This window comes from Herpailurus yagouaroundi, unplaced genomic scaffold (assembly GCF_014898765.1).
Source record: "Herpailurus yagouaroundi ecotype Mexico unplaced genomic scaffold, PumYag 139, whole genome shotgun sequence".
NCBI lineage: Eukaryota > Metazoa > Chordata > Mammalia > Carnivora > Felidae > Herpailurus > Herpailurus yagouaroundi.
The window spans coordinates 12919200-12933692 of record NW_024412394.1 but is presented as its reverse complement, the minus strand read 5'-3'; the positions used below and the strand labels follow the sequence as shown (position 1 = coordinate 12933692).

At 46.8% G+C, this 14493-nt stretch overlaps 1 protein-coding gene across 2 annotated transcripts in view; it reads left to right on the top strand.

The window, feature by feature from the left end:
* The first annotated feature begins 1076 nt into the window (after positions 1-1076).
* The window catches only part of PLA2G7 (phospholipase A2 group VII), a 39883-nt gene continuing 26466 nt past the window's right edge, over positions 1077-14493 (top strand). For both annotated transcript variants that reach the window (XM_040473694.1, XM_040473693.1), the window contains exon 1: positions 1077-1219. The gene's annotated coding sequence lies outside the window, so the exon portion shown is untranslated. The remainder of the gene's footprint in view (positions 1220-14493) is intronic.

Here is a 14493-nt window from a genome sequence, read left to right as displayed (position 1 = left end):
ATCTCTTACGTAGGGCACATGTACCCTTTTCCATGAATATTCTGGGACAGTTTGCTTCACAGGAGGTCAGCCCAGGAAGTACAGGAAAATGTCGTTAAGCTGATCAAGTTTTATTTAAATTTTCATCTACTGCTAGGTTTAAATAAGTGCCTGCTTCTTTAAAGATACTGATATGAGATAACAGTGTGACTGTTTCCCAGGTGACTGCTCTGTCCTTGCATTTCACATGCACAGGCATTTCATTCTTCTAAGAGGCCGTGGACTGATGTGTTTTGATTATCTCCATTTTACTGGTGAGGAAACTGAGAAGCAGAAGGGATTTAAGTGAAAAAACAAAACAAAACAAAACAAAACAAAACAAAACAAAACCGTGCCCAGAGTCGTTCCGTCACCTCACCCCAAACCAAAAATCACTATTTTAAACGTACAGAACTTTAATAACGCCACGCAGGAATTTCAAACTATTTTCCCCGAGTCTCTAAATGAAGTTTTAAATGAGTATGTTTTCATTAGAAAGCAGATGGAGGAGAAGGCATTGGGAAACGGAGGAAATGTCAGCTAAACCTCAAATAATTGCGTTAAATTGAGCTACGAGATTGGCCCTTCTTACGTTTCCCGTCATAAATGCTCTTCTGATGGCCCTCCCCCGCATCTCCACGCAGAAATGAAACCGACACAGTGGCAGGCTTTCCAAACCTGAGCACAGCCCAGTGTGTCCGAGTCGGAGTCCAACGCACAAGGGTCGGGAAATGAGGAAGGCGCAGGCTATTTGGGATTACAGATGGAAGCAGAGTGCCTGGAAAGTGAGCAGGACAGACAAGGTTGGCTGGATGCGGACTGCAGCAGGGAGCGGATCTGATCAGGCTGGAGTCTGGGAACAGAAATTGGGCGGCACAGCACCCACCCGAGGCATGTTAGGGTCCGTCCCCGGGGCGTGTTGCGTTATCCAGCGGGTGCGGGGTGCGGGACCCCGGGGCCGCGGGGAGGGGGCTGGGTGCGCCCGAGCGCGCTGGCTTCCCACGCGCGTCTGCCTATGGGAGGCCGGCGGCCACACGCTCCGCTCCGCCCCGTCCCTCCCCACCCCCCACCGGGGCGGACCGAGGGCAAAACCCGCGGGCAGCCCACCCGCCCGCCGCGCGCCCCGGGGGAACTGCAGCGCTGGCGGCGAGGAGCGGTCCAGGGCTCCTGGTTCAGACGAGCAGCTCACCGCAGCGCCCGGGTGAGGAGCGAACGCGGGGCGCGCCGGGCTCGTGCCGGACCCTCGCGGCCCCGGCGCGGGAGGCCGGCGATCCCGGAGCGGCCACGGCCACTGGCGTCTGGAGGGTGGGGGGGAGGGGGGGAGCCGCGCCGCGTCCTGCCCGGGGTGGGCTCGCCGTCCCTGCCGCCTGGCGACAGCGCGCTGGGATCTTTGCGGGGAGGGTCACGGAATTGGAGCCCAGTTCTCCCACGCCTGTTCCCCCCCCCCCCCCCGAGGAGGCAACCCTCCTAACCTAAGAATTCGGTGCCCAGAGGGAATCAGGGGACACGGGGAGGTTTCTCATCTCTAGGTCTCCTGTGCTGGGACAAAACGGACACTTCTCTTTGGGGCGTGTGGCGTTTTCCAGACCAGTTCCGAGTAGCTGCCGTACCACTAGGATAATAAAAAGCACTGCCTTTGCTTTGCTCACAGGCTCCGCGGGTCCCACGCCTCCCCCCGCCGCCCCGCCCCCCTCCAGACACCATCACCCCGGCTCTACCCAGAGTAAAGGGGAAGCTTGCTTGTAAAAAGTCACACGAAACCAGACAGCAGAGAGCATTCTCCTCCCATCATACTCTGGAGCTTCTGGTAGAAGTTTCTAGCCCCAGAGAAGGAAAAGGTCAGGCTTTCATTCAGGTCTTTGGTTCTTGCGGTCGCTGCAGAGGTGATGAGGCAGGAGGAGGGAGAGGTGTGTAGGGTTCATAAAGGGGAGCTCACCATTCTTGAAGGACACGTGAGCTCAGGTTTGGGAGAGATTTGTGTGAACAAATCAGACTTGTGCAAATTACCTTTGACCTAGGCGAGAATCCTGAGCTGGGAGACTGGTATGGGAGTAGGAGCTGGAAAGTGTATCCCTTAAAGTGTTGACAATCCCAAAAGGCTCAGGACCAAATCTTGGGCTCCCCTTGAACTCAAGAGACCAGGGCATTAAGTATTGGCCACGACAAGGGACTGGTGAGCTGCTAGCACCCCACAGATCTCCTCAGGGAGGGAATTCTGGTGGTCCCCTAGAAGCTGGTGAGAACCTACCTCCTTGGATTTCCCAGCGTCCACTCATTGCGTGTGGGCACTGTAGGTTCTCTCCCTTCCCCAGACATTCGGGCAGGGGTTGCCGCCGTGGATGGCATGGTGATGCTCTTCATTGAACGGGACCCTTTGTACTCAAGGCGGACACTATGAATTGTGGGGGATATTAATCTGGTTCAGCCACTCATTTTACAGTAGAGAAATCCTTTCCGAGGTGTCGAAGGGGTTTGCCCAGCACCCCAAGGCTTTCCTGTAAAGAGAGCCCTGGACAGCTGGTTCCTCATTTCCTGTCCATTGTATGTCTGTGCCCTTTGAACTTCAGTAGTGAGGAGTACGCCTTCCCTACCCAGTTAGGTTTTACCATACTGTTTGAGAGTCTCATCGTAGAGCATTGAGACAAGTGCCGACTAGGTACCTGAGCAACACGAGTGGAACCCTTGGGAATGTCACCGGAGCTTGGGAATCTGTATTCCTTTCAGTGACACCCCAGAAAATGGATTATTTCCTGGAAAGGAAGGTGATCGTCAGGTTATTTGTACTTTGATTCATCTGAAGGTTGATGAACCTTTTTTTTCCCCCAAGATCCATGGTTATTGGCTAGACTGACCTCTGGAGGTATTGAGAAATTTACATTGAAGTGAAGCATTGAAGAGAAAGTATTGAGTGAAGGGCAATTGAAGGGGAATGTCTGGTTCTAAAAGTGCATTGTACCAGAATTCTGAGGAACCTTTGTGTTTTGAAGGGATGGGCAGCAGATTCTTACCGCCTCTCTCTATGAAGCCAGGCACTTACTATGTACCTTCACTGTCACTTTGCTCCATTTTACAGGTATGACTCATAGCACACTAATCGAAACAGTCTAATATATGTGGGCTTGTCATTTTTTTTAAAAAAAGAAACTTAGTTGAGAAAGAAAAAAATCAGCCATAAGAATCAATAGTGATTGGATTCAATGGGCTAGTGGATTCCTCATACAAGTTTGTGCATTCCTTCATTGATGTCAAGAAATATTTATTGAGCACCTACTGTGTGCCTGGCACTGAGTATAGAGCAGTGAAAAAGACAGATGTGGTCTCTGTTCTTAGGGAGTTCACCTTCTAGAATCGAGGGATGAGCAAGGTAAATTCAGATACCACTAGGTGTTTTAAAGCAAAGGCAACAGAGTGCTGTGGTAGAGTACTGTGATGAGTGTGTGTGTGAGAGAAAGAGAGAAAGAAGGAGGGAGGAAGACAGAGAGAGAGAGAGAGAGACAGAGATGGTGGGAGAGGCCCAGCTTCTTAGATTGGGTTTTAAGGAGAGATTTTTCTGAGAGATGGCCTGGAGATGAGCTCCCAGAACATTGACAGATTGTTCTGGTGAAGGAACCGCAATCACACAGCTCTGACCACGAGCTCAGTGTGTTCCAGACATAGTCGGAGGGCAGCGTGGCTGGAACAGGGTGAGGGAAGAGAGTCAGGTTGAGGGCCAGGGGCCAGGTCATGCAGAGCCTCTTGGGCTCGGGCACACTGTCTGGACTTCAAGGGCAGTGGTAAACCGAAAGCAGGGGCGTGCCATAATAGACTTAATGTTTCCTCAGAAGTTACTCTCGGTGCCTTGTGAAGAATGGATTGCAGGGAAAGAAGAGCAAGAAGGAGACTAGCCCCAGGCTTTTTATGGTGACCTAGAAGATGACGGTAGCCGTAGGTGGGCAGAAGCTGTTTGGGGAAGCAGAGTAGGAAGTTCCTTAATGTTTTTCTCTCAAACTTCCCTTCTGCTTGGTGGGGATGCCATTGCTACGCCTGGTCCACTTAGCTTGTAAAAATCAATAAGCTAGCGATTGATTATGCTCTTAAGGGTGAGGTAAGGCTTTATTACTGGCATTATTTGCTAATGCCGCGTTACTTGGAATTTTCTGTGCTTCGTTTTCAAAAAGTTTACCATAGATTTCATTCTTTTCACTTACTTTACTCGTTACAATAAATTATGTGTATTGCACATAAAAAATACTTTGATCTGCTCAGAAGATTGGAATATCTCAACTAAGAGTTACCAATTAAACGCGCCATCTCAGAGTGGAGTAAAAGGATGCTAGTGTAATAACTGACTTACTGTGAGGAGTCGAATGTGATCAGGTAAAGTTCAAAACAGAGTATTTGAATCTGAAAACAGTTCACAAGGAAGTTAGCAGATTTCCTTTTGTCCTGGATAGGGCTGTATGCAGAGATCTGAGTGCAAAGGTCTGTTGATAATTGAAAGTCTATATGTGGCAGCAGAATTTCTGGAGAGGGCTGTGACCCAGAGTTGAATAGGAATTGCTTCCCTTAGTGAAGCATTCTCTCTCAGAGGGGACTCTTGAACTTTCCCTGATTGATCACTGACTAAATATTAGAGGGCCAGGGAGGAGTTTCAAAGTTGTTTACCAACTGGGGTAGGGATGACCGTCTCAGGGACGGGACAACTAACTGCCACAATGAGGCAACGCTATTTCTCTTTCCTGCCTCATTTTGACATGCAACATACTAAGAGGAGATGTATCTGTTTACAAGGAAATAGAAGTCCTTCCTCATTTACACTGTGTGCAGTGGAGGATTCTGCTCTGGGAATGGGCTGTCATTTATCTTCATTTGCCAGACCCCATTAATTATTTTTTTAATGTCTATTTATTTTTGAGAGAGAGAGACAGAGCACGAGCAGGAGAGGGGCAGAGAGAGAGGGAGACACAGAATCGGAAGCAGGCTCCAGGCTCCGAGCTATCAGCACAGAGCCGGACGTGGGGCTTGAACTCACAAACCGGGAGATCATGACCTGAGCCGAAGTCGGACACTCAACCGACTGAGCCACCCAGGCGCCCCAGACCCCATGAATTATTTATTGGCTGGGGCATCTGATTTTAGCTTGAAGTGGCCAGTCTGGTGATTCAAACTGCAGGCAAAATATGACAATAATTGTGGGATCTGTATCTCCCCTTGGGGTTGGGAGTAATGGGGGCATCTTTTTTTTTTTTTTTTAAATCATTCTTTTTTATTTATTTATTTATTTTTAATTTTTTTTAATGTTTATTTATTTTTGAGACAGAGAGAGACAGAGCATGAACGGGGGAGGGCCAGAGAGAGAGGGAGACACAGAATCCGAAGCAGGCTCCAGGCTCTGAGCTGCCAGCACAGAGCCCGACGCGGGGCTCGAACTCACGGACCATGAGATCATGACCTGAGCCGATCGGACGCTTAACCAACTGAGCCACCCAGGCGCCCCAATGGGGGCATCTTTGAGGGAGAGATTATAGTTTCTCCTAGAGACGACTAATTATTCTCTTTGACTTCCGTAATGTTTTGAAATGTTGAATTAGCCACTATCCTTTAAAAATCAATAGAGTCAGTAGATTGTACATACAAATACGGTTTCCCGGCTTTTCTTGGAAAGAAGAAAATCTAGTACCATGGAGCTATCAACCTTACATGAGAGCAATCAACTGGAACAGGGTGGTGGTGTTCCTTTTCAGCTGGTCTTGTTTGCCCCTGTCCCCACCACTGTTTTTTCCTTTCTCGCACGTCCCGTTTAGCTCATCTGAGTTACCTGGCTGGCCCTTGCAGACTTCTGATCTTAAACCTCAGGTTTAGGGTTACCTAGCCCAGCCTGTGCATCCCATTTCTACCTCTAGCCAATGCAACAGTCCCCTTTTCAGTGTCTTTGCTAGGAGTCCCCAGACCTGCATTTACATTGCTCCTCTGATTGAACATGGTAACTGTTGAAAGGCTGCTGATACAGAGTTCTCCAGTCTGGGTGTATATAGAACATGTCCTCTTTCCATGGAACTATGGCGGCCATGTGCCATCCGTGTCTCCCCCAGAGTAAGCATCCCTGGTGCCTTGAACAGCTCTTCTTTTGATTTGTTGCCTTGTTCCCTTATCAGTCTGGTTATTGTTCAGCGATCGTCCTTCTGCATAAACTGTCATTTGTTGAAGCCCTCAAAACCTGACCAGTTCAGTGAGGTGGGGTTTAACCGGGGTGGAATATACCGATATGCTTCTAGCGCGGCCGCAAACTGTCCAGCGATCTTAGGTAACTGTTAACATTTGTGGCCTGGAAGCCATGTAGGGCACCAAACATTTGGAAACCAGATGCAGGTGAGTGCACATTTTCAACGTGTGAGTAGAATCAGTTCATCGTGTTTTGTTTGCAGCTGTTCAGTGCTTACGCTTATGAGCGTATGTTTTATTAAATTACTCGCACAACAGGGAACTGCTCCTTATCTTGCTTTTTGGAATCTATCGTTTTTCTTGGGTTGTGAAATGATTACCCAAGAGTTGTGTCTGCTGTGCCCAAGATAAGAGGCTTTAGAGACTTTGCAGAAGTCCCTTGAGAGTCTTGCATTCATTTGAGACAATGTCCAGATGAAGTGTTGATTCCCTTAGCTAAAACGACAGAGCAAAAATGATATTAATAGATTAGGTACTATCTTTTTTCTTTTTGAGTTTCAGTACTAGCAAGTCTGAGGCAAGAACTTTTTACTGACGCTTTTATTTTTACTTTTATTATTTTTAAGTTTTTTAAACATTTTTCTAATGTTTATTTATTTTTGAGAGAGAGATAGAGTGTGAGCAGGGGAGGGCCACAGAGAGAGGGGACACAGGATCTGCAGCAGGCGCCAGGCTCTGAGCTGTCAACACAGAGCCCGACGCAAGGCTCGAGCTGACAAACCCCAAGATCATGACCTGAGCTGACGTCAGATGCTTAACCGACTGAGCCACCCAGATGCCCCTTTGCTGATGCTTTTAAAAGGAGTCCTATATCTTAGAAGAAGATGGAACCTCGGAGTCCAGCCAGAACCAATGCATCGACCCCTTTTCCAGTGTCCCTGGCAGAGGGCCAGTTAGCAATGCTTGAACCCTTCTCATGACAGACGACTCTCTCCACACTGTAAGGTATACGTCACAAACAGCCTGATCATTAAAAAGTTCTTCCTTGTGTTGATGACGCATCCACCTTCCTCTAGCCGGTTTCAGAATGAAAGAAATATCTTCCTTATTAAACAAGGATATAGTTTCTCCAGTCTGCCTTTAGACCAGGGTTCTCAACCACAGCATTACTGACCTTTTGGACCATATATATATATGGTTCAACCCCGACATGGGCTCCAACCCATGAACCATGAGATCATGACCTGAGCTGAAGTCAGATGCTTAACTGACTACGCCATTCAGGCACCCCTTATATATTTAAAAAAAATTTTTTTAATGCTTATTCATTTTTAAGAGATGGGGAGAGACAGAGCATGAGTGGGGGAGAGGCAGAGAGAGAGAGAGAGAGAGAGAGAGAGAGAATCTGAAGCAGGCTCCAGGCTCAGAGCTGTCAGCACAATGCCCAAAGTGGGGCTTGAACCCATGGACCTTGAGATCATGACCTGGGCCAAAGTTGGACGCTTCACCGACTGAGCCACCCAGGTGCCCCTCCCCCTATATTTTTCAAAAGTTTATTATTTATTTGGAGAAAGTGAGTGGGGGAGGGGCAGAGAGAGAGAGGGAGGGAGAGAATTCCTAGCAGGCTCCATGCTGTGAGTGAGGAGCATCTCACTCCGGCTCAGGTCATGATCTTGCAGTCCTTAAGTTTGAGCCCTGCATCAGGCTCTGTGCTGATAGCTCAGAGCCTGGAGTCTAGTACAGATTCTGTGTCTCCCTCTCTCTCTCTCTCTCTCTCTCTCTGCCCCTCCCCCACTGGTGCTGTGTCTCTCTCCCTCTCTCTCTCAAAAATAAATAAACATATGGGGCGCCTGGGTGGCGCAGTCGGTTAAGCGTCCGACTTCAGCCAGGTCACGATCTCGCGGTCCGTGAGTTTGAGCCCCGCGTCAGGCTCTGGGCTGATGGCTCGGAGCCTGGAGCCTGTTTCCGATTCTGTGTCTCCCTCTCTCTCTGCCCCTCCCCCGGTCGGGCGCGGTGGCTCTGTCCCCCAAAAAAAAAAAAAAACCAAAAACGTTGAAAAAAAGAAAAAAAAATAAACATAAAAAAAAAGTACTAGATTGCTTAGAAATCAGGGCTGGAAAATTGACAGTCTCCTGCCTTCATCCTATTGTAAAAGACCCAAAACAGAAGATTTTATCTTCTTCAATCATTCAGTTTGATATTGGGTCAATTTTGAGATATTTAAAGCACTTTTTATTTTTTAACTTTAGTTGAAAGTGAATCAGCCTATATTTGTTCTCTGCTTTCATTCTGTAGCTTTATGTGCTCTGTGAGTTTTCTATTGCTGCTGTAATGATTTATCACAAATTTGTTGGTTTAAAGCAACCCAACTTTATTACCCTAATGTTCCATCGGTCGGCAGTCTAACACGACTTCCCTGGGCTAACCTCAAGGTGTCTTTAGGGTTTCATTCCTTTCTGGAGGCTCTAGGGGAGAATTCGTCTCCTTGCCTTTTCCAGACTCTAGACGCTGCCCGTATTCCTTGTCTCATGACTCCCTTCCTCCATCTTCAAAGCCACCAATTGTGGGTTAAGTTCTTCTCACATCTCATCACTCTGACTTCCTCTTCTTCCAGCCTGTTCCACTTTTATTTATTTATTTTTTCAGATCCCAAACGCCGTCTTATTCTCTTAAAGATAAACTGGGAAGTCAAAGAGATGAAGTATTTCGAGATTAACTATTCCCAGCTGATTAAATATGTCTAGCAAAGCCATACCACCTGTACTGGAAATGCCCCACAGGCCAGATGGTTAATTTGTACTTGTCTAACATCTAGTCTTTCAAAGGAGATAATGCCGAAATTCCCATTACAGCATATTTGCTTTCCCACTGAAGAATCACAAGAGTTCTTAGAGGCACATGCTACCCATTCATCTGGCTATGTAGGTAGATGCTTCCTGGGAATACCAGAAAGAATGCCCTGAGATGCAGTTTCTAGAAAGTGCTCAGCATCTTTCTTATTTTATTTTATTTTATTTTATTTTATTTTATTTTATTTTATTTTCTTACTTATTTATTAGTAATCTACACCCGGTGTGGGGCTCAAACTCACAATCCCGAGATCAAGCTCTACTGATCGAGCCAGCCAGGCGCCCCATAAAGTGCCCAAGGTCTTTTTGGCATTCATGGGCAACGGGAGATGGCAGTGGGTGGTGGACACTGAGAAGTGTTCAACTATGGCCGGGGGTATGACTTGTACACATGTCACGGGGCTACGGGGCGTCAGCTCTTCAAATATGATGGAGGAAACGCACGGTCCCAGTTATGCTGTGAGTTCATAAACTGAGCAGTGTCAATAATGGCAATGATGACAACCGTCAGCAAAGCCCAAGGAGGCCCAGTCCTACTGGTTCTTCCGTTGGACCTGGCCCCCCCACAACTGACCTGCTCATTTGGCATTGGCAGTCTCTGGCCACCTCAGACAGACGCCGCTGCTCGTTGGGGATGGGACTGAGGGAGCCACAAACCAGGAGCACCACTAGGATTTGGCTCATCATCTTGTCGGATGCACCCACACCCACTGCGGTGGTCACCTTGCATGTGTGTCTCAGGCATCCACAGAGGCACTCGGAGAGCCTCGAGGGACTGCCAGGGACTGGGGACTTCGCTGTGTTGAACCCAGGGTTCTTGGCTTGCACCCAAGGACCGCACAGCACGGTGTCTGGTCTCGAGACACAAAGCCCTCTTTGGCCACCCTCCCTCTTCACTTTTAAAGACACATGATTACATTGGGCCCACCTGGATAATCCAGAATAATCTATTTTTTTTTAATTTTTTTTCTTAACATTTATTTATTATTGAGAGACAGAGAGAGACAGAGCATGAGCACGGGAGGCGCAGAGAGAGGAGGAGACACAGAATCTGAAGCAGGATCCAGGCTCTGAGCTGTCAGCACAGAGCCAGACGCGGGGCTCGAACTCACAAACCGCAAGATCATGACCTGAGCCGAAGTCGGACGCTCAACCGACTGAGCCACCCAGGCGTCCCCAGAATAATCTGTTTTTTTCATGTTTATTTATTTTTGTGAGAGAGACAGAATGTGAGCAGGGGAGGGGCAGAGAGAGAGGGAGACACAAACCTGAAGTAGGCTCCAGGCTCCGAGCTGTCAACACAGAGCCCGATGTGGGGCTCAAACCCGTGAACAATAAGATCATGACCTGAGCCGAAGTCGGACGCTTAGCCGACTGAGCCACTCAGGCACCCCCAGGATAATCTATTTTAAAGTCAACGGACTAGCCACCTTAATTCCATCTGTAACCGTGATTCCCTTTTGCCACGTGAAAACATATTTACGTGTTCTGGGGATTAAGATGTGGAATTTGGGGAGTGTCGCTATTCTGCCTGCCTTATATCCCCATTCCAGAAGTTCATCAGAAAGAATCTGAGGAACAGAGTACTGGCACTTGTGAAAGAACCATTTCTTTTCTCTTTACCAAGAACAGTAAAGGCCCATGCCCTAATCTCTCACCAGGATTGGGATTTACACAGGTTTACCTATCAGCTCTTGACATAAATCCTGGACTCAAGAGTGGGCATCTTGCTTACTATTTTGGTTTGTCTTTTGTTTCAGAAACGGAAATGATGCCTGATAAGAGTTTACTAGTGACCGATAGGGGAACAGAGGGTTAGCAGAGGTCACGGCGTTAATAATATAGAGATCTCAGCTGAGATTAGAAGGGCAAGTAGGGGACTGTGGCTTGAGGGACAGACGGAAGTACAAGAAAAAAGACAGTATCAACTTTTTTTTTTTTTTTTTTAAGTAATCTCCGTATCTACCGTGGGGCTTGGAGTCATGACCCTGAGATCAAGAGGCATGCTCAACCAACTGAGCCAGCCAGGCACCCCAAGAAAGTATTAACTTTTAGATGGATTTAGAAAGAAGATGTTCTTTGAGCTCTCTCTAAAGGGTCTTCTTGATCTATCAGCATGGCATTTTATGTCATGGTCAGGGCGTCAAAATTGAAGAAAATGCTTCTCAGGTTTTATTATTTTAAAAAGTAGTGATTTTTTTTTTTTTAAGTAAATGTTCTCATTGATTTAAGATCTGGGCCAAGGGAAAAGTAGAAAGGATAGAAAATTACCTTCAGTTTTTACCTATACAAAACTCTTCCAAGAAGGTAAACTTTGTAAATGTTTGCTATTTCTTTTATTGATTTGGGTCTTCTTCTTGCCCCCCCCCCCCCCCCCCCCCCCGCCACTCCCCCGCACTCCTTCTTCCTCTTTTATGTATCTGAGATTGTGGGTAATCCTTTTTATTCTCCACATAACAGTTTACTTAATATTAAACGTAAACACTTTCCATGGTCATACCAACTCTACTAAATATTCTTTTAAAATTATTTGTTAGGGGGCACCCGGATGGCTCAGTTGGTTAAGCGTCCGACCTTTGATTTCAGCTCAGGTCATGACCTCACCGTTCGTGAGTTCAAGCCCCCTTTGGGCTCTGGGCTGGCATCTCGGAGCCTGCCTGGGATTCTCTCTCTCTTCCTCTCTCTCTGCCCCTCTCTCACTTGCTCACTCTCTCTCTCTCTCTCTCTCTCTCTCCAAAATAAACAAATCAACTTTAGAAAAAAATTAAATTGTTAACAATAAAGCATTATGTTTTATTGTAAAAGAAAATATGAAACTTCATGGGAAAATCACATAATTCTCTCACCCTTATTATATCAATAGTCTTTTTAGTGTGAATTTTTACACAGCATCATTTTTTTTTTCAATCAAAATTTCATTGTAAAGGTTTCCTAAGTCATAATGAATTGTTTTGTAAATATGTTGTTAGTAACTGAATAAAATCCCATTGACGATATTCTCATATTGCTTGAAATCCGTAGGGTTTCCATGTGTGTATGTGTGGGTTGGCTCTCATAAATGGAATTGGAATGAACACCACAGTGCATTATATTTTTAGGCTTTTCTTTCCCTGTGAATAAGATTTTTTCGTGTGTGCTGATCTCAGGAATGAAGTGAAAAGGTCCAAGGATATGGACAACTTAAAGCTTGCCAAATCGCCTCCCAAAAGTCAGAGTACCTATTTATACTCCTGCTAGAACTGCTGACTTTGCTTTGGTAAATTTCACAGTGTTAAAGAAAAAGGTAAATCCTGTGTTCTCCAGCCTTTGGCTTACCAGTTACTGCTCTGCCTGGCCAGGTACCTCTTTCTCAATGAAGATTTTGTATTGGCTAGCGCCGTTAGTAACGAATCCTCAAACATTATGATTAGTAAGGTTGCAGGATCAAACGTTTTAGCACTGTCGCCTTGGATTCTCCAGTTGTAAATGTCCAAAGTCAATATTAGACTGTTCAGGGCCCTCGTTTTCAGAGGTAAATACATTTCTAGCTAACTCAAAGCCCGTGGCTAGGAAAAAGGTATTTTTCTGCGGAAGGGGAACCATGACAGCTAACAGACTTCTTATGAATTATCCCTCTGTTTGGATTCAGAGGCCTCCCTGGTCCTCTTCTCAGACATCTCAATGGCCATCAGAAGATAAAAGAAGCCAGTGTTTGAGAAAGCCAGGGACTTGTAGCCGGTGATAGTAGCCCTTTGTTCAGAAAAGCAAGAAGCACTTTTCTTTTCTTTCTTTCTTTCTTTCTTTTTTTTTTTTTTTTTTTTGGCGCTTTTCATTTTAATAATATGGGAACTGTTTGGTCATATTGACCTAAAATGGGTAATACCTCCAGAGAGGATTGTTAGTTGCTTATAATAAAATCACGTGAAGCAACAAAACAGCTCATGTAAGAAATAAAGCTAGAGAAATGGATTAGAAACCAAAAGAATGTATTGTGAAGGTCCATAAAAAGGCGAAATTTGAAAAGGTGAAGGATACTGGACCTTTTTCAGGAGCAGCTTCAGTCTATTTGGGGTAAGAAAATGGACACGATTTTTAAATGTGACAAAGCGACACACGAATTAACTGCAACGTAATGGGATAGAGTGAGCATGGTTTTGGGGTGCTGAGGAGGCACTGGGGGAACGGATGTTACCGTTAAGGAGCTCAGATCCCCTTGATGAGGAGGTGTGGGGCCACAGCCTGGGACTGGGGGGGGGGGGGGGGGGGTGGTGAGCCGTGGTCTGGAATTGAATCAAAGGCGGAGAGAAAGGCTCCGGAGGGAGTGTCCTCCTGGGGTTTCCGTTTTCCTTGGGGAAGCTTTCACATCTTCAGTTGTAGGGAACAGGAGGGCAGGGAGAAGGAGAGTGCATCGTTTAAGGAGCCACAATTTTCACCTAGCAGGAAGAAATGAGCTTAAGGGTCAAGGGGCTACCGTGACATCATGGGGACACAAGTCGTAGACTGAACTGTGGCCTGGGGACACAACTGTGCTCGGTGGCTGTGCTGAGGCCCCAGAGCCCTGCACTTTACATCCCCTGTAAACCCCAAACACACACATGTGCACATGCATACACACATCACTGGGCTAAGGACACCCACAGACAGCATTGTGCACTGCCCAAGTCATTCCTGTGTTAATTCAGCACATCTTCATTGGTCACCTGCTGGTTGAAAGGCCCTCACTGCTGGGCGCAGCGGGAAGTATCACTACGTGTAGGACAAAAGTCCCCCCTGAGATGCACTGTTGTAAGGGTCTCTGTGCTCTGGCCCCTGTCCTTGCCTCCAGTCTCCTACCACCCTCTACGCCTCACCGATTCCCAGGCTGCATCCCCACAGTGCCTTCACTTGCAGCCTCCTCTGGGGCATGCCTTCCGTCTCCTCGTCAACCCCGGCCAGTCTGCTAAGGCGTCCTCCTCTTGGGAGCCTCAGCTCCAGCGTGACCTCCTCTCCTAGGGCTTTCCACACCTCCCGGCATGCCCACCCCCTGAAATTGACCATCCTCCTTGGTGTCTGCACCGAACCCACTTTTATCAAAACATCTCATACTCCAAATTGCATTTTAATAAATCCTTGGCTCTCTCTTGCCTCCTCTGCATTTAGCCAAACGAGGGTTAAGACCTTTAGAAGCTACAAGTGTTGCAAATATACTACAGCATCCCCGTCCTCTACCTGTAATGCAAGATGAAGACTATCCTAAGCCAAAGATCACACGTAAAACCTGTGCATATATTCATTTAGAATAATTCGTTTATAGACTTTTTGATTGAAATATTATAAATAAATTTATCAAAACTGAAATTTTCTCCTAGCTTTGGAGCCCTTGCCACACGATTTCCCTTCATAGGGATTGGCGTGCTTATATACATATATATGTATGTATGTATGTATACCATAGGGTTTGGCTTATAGGTGCCAGCCATCCATTTAGCTCTCAAGACCGGGCACAGTGATGGTGCTTAGGAAATGC